Source organism: Rhinopithecus roxellana, chromosome 4 (assembly GCF_007565055.1).
Source record: "Rhinopithecus roxellana isolate Shanxi Qingling chromosome 4, ASM756505v1, whole genome shotgun sequence".
Lineage (NCBI taxonomy): Eukaryota > Metazoa > Chordata > Mammalia > Primates > Cercopithecidae > Rhinopithecus > Rhinopithecus roxellana.
The window spans coordinates 22,550,019-22,552,001 of record NC_044552.1 but is presented as its reverse complement, the minus strand read 5'-3'; the positions used below and the strand labels follow the sequence as shown (position 1 = coordinate 22,552,001).

The window sequence follows — 1,983 nt, the reverse complement described above, 5'->3', positions numbered from 1 at the left end:
GAGTGTTGACGAGTCACTTGGTAATGAGTGTCATATTTCTGCATTTTTCTTTTCCATCTGTGAGTTCTAGAAAGAAGTGGGAAAACCGCTATATCCAACAGCCTCTTTGGACTTTATTCTAAACCATGTAAAATCTCACCAGATTTATTTGTGTGTCTCAGTAATTAATCTTAGAAATTATATCCGGAGGTGCAGGTTGAGGTGTCCAAAGAGGAAGGAATGACACCATTTTGGGAGCTTCCAGTCAACAATAAAGGACCAAGCATGCCCAGCATGGGAGTGGCCTCAGTGATTGAAATGAGTGAATTCAGCCATACCTGAAGCTGGTAAGAGGGCCTTTTAAAAATTAAAGTTGATTCAGTACAAGAAAGCAAGTTACTGCTGCTTACCATTCAGTGACTTATGGGTGCATTATAATAAAAGAACTCAATTATTAAACAAGACCTATATTTATCTCTTCACTTTGGACAGCCTAATAAACTATTATTACAGTTTCTTTACTGACTTTCAAACATTTTGAAGTTTGAAGGACCCCTTTGCAATTAACAAAGCATGAGCACAACCAGAACAGAGAAGGCTGTTATAATGGGTCTGTCTAGTCAAAACGGTCAGCTGAGGGGTCCCGTGAAACCCAGTGGTGGCCCTAGAGGAGAGGCCACACAGACACAGCAACAGATGAACCAGCTGAAAAAACCAACCCAATAATAGCACTCAGCAGCAAGCACAGAGTATGACCACCACCATTAAGCCTGATGATAACTGGAAGACTTTAAAACTCCTTCCAAAGGATCTAAGAATCAAAACATTAGATGTAACCTCCACAAGAGGAAATGAGTTTGAAGATTACTGGTTGAAATGGGAGTTACTGATGAGAATTTTTGAAATCAGATGGAAAAAGCCATCTCCTTTTCAAGAAGAGAGCATTCCCATTGCTTTATCTTGTAGGGATATCTTAGCTAGAGCAAAAAAAATGGAACAGGCAAGAGCTGTGCCTATGACATTCCCTTACTTAAAAAGCTAGACCTGAAGAAGGACACTATACAAACAGTGGTGATTGTTCCCACTGGAGAACCTGCTCTACAGGTCAGTCAAATTTGCATCCAGGTCAGCAAACACATGGGAGGAGCCAAAGTGATGACAACCACAGGAGGAACCAATTTAGATGATGTAATGAGGCTTCATGATACAGTGCATGTGGTGATTGCTGCCCCTGGGAGAATCCTGAATCTTATTAAGAAAGTAGTAGCAAAGGTCAATCATGTCCAGATGATAATATTGGATGAGGCAGGTAAGTTTCTGTCACAGGATTTTGTGCAGATAATGGAAGATATTATTCTCATGCTGCCTGAAGACAGGCAGATTTTACTATATTCGGCTACTTTCCCCCTTAGTATACAGAAGTTCGTGAATTCCCATTTGCAGAAATCCTGAGACTAACCTGATGGAAAAAATAACTCTGAAGGACATAACCCAGTACTACACATGTGTAACTGAACACCAAAAAGCACACGGCCTCAACACACTTTTCTCCAGGCTTCAGCTAAACCAGTTGATCATTTTCTTTAACTGCTCTCAGCGAGTTGAATGGCCAGCCAAAATTTCTCAACTGGTTTATTTTTGTTTCTACATTCATGCTAAAATGAGGCAGGAACATCAAAACTGTGTATTTTATTATTTCTGAAATGGTTTATTCTTGTTTGCACTGATCTGTTTACCTGAGGTATTGATATACAAGCCATGAATGTGGTAATAAACATTGACTTTTCAAAGCTGGAAGAGACCTATCTCCATTATACTGGAAGATCAGGTCACTTTGGTCATCTTGGCTTAGCCATCAGCTTGATCACATATGGTGATCACTTCAACCTGAAAAGTATTGAGGAGCAGTTGGGAACAGAAATTAAACCTATTCCAAGCAATATTGACAAAAGCCTGTAGGCAGCAGAATTCCACAGCAAAGCTGTAGAAAATGAGAAGCCTTAG

General features: G+C 40.0%; 1 pseudogene; it reads left to right on the top strand.

Annotated features, from left to right (window-relative positions):
- The first annotated feature begins 552 nt into the window (after positions 1-552).
- Positions 553-1,983, top strand: LOC104676760 (annotated as a pseudogene).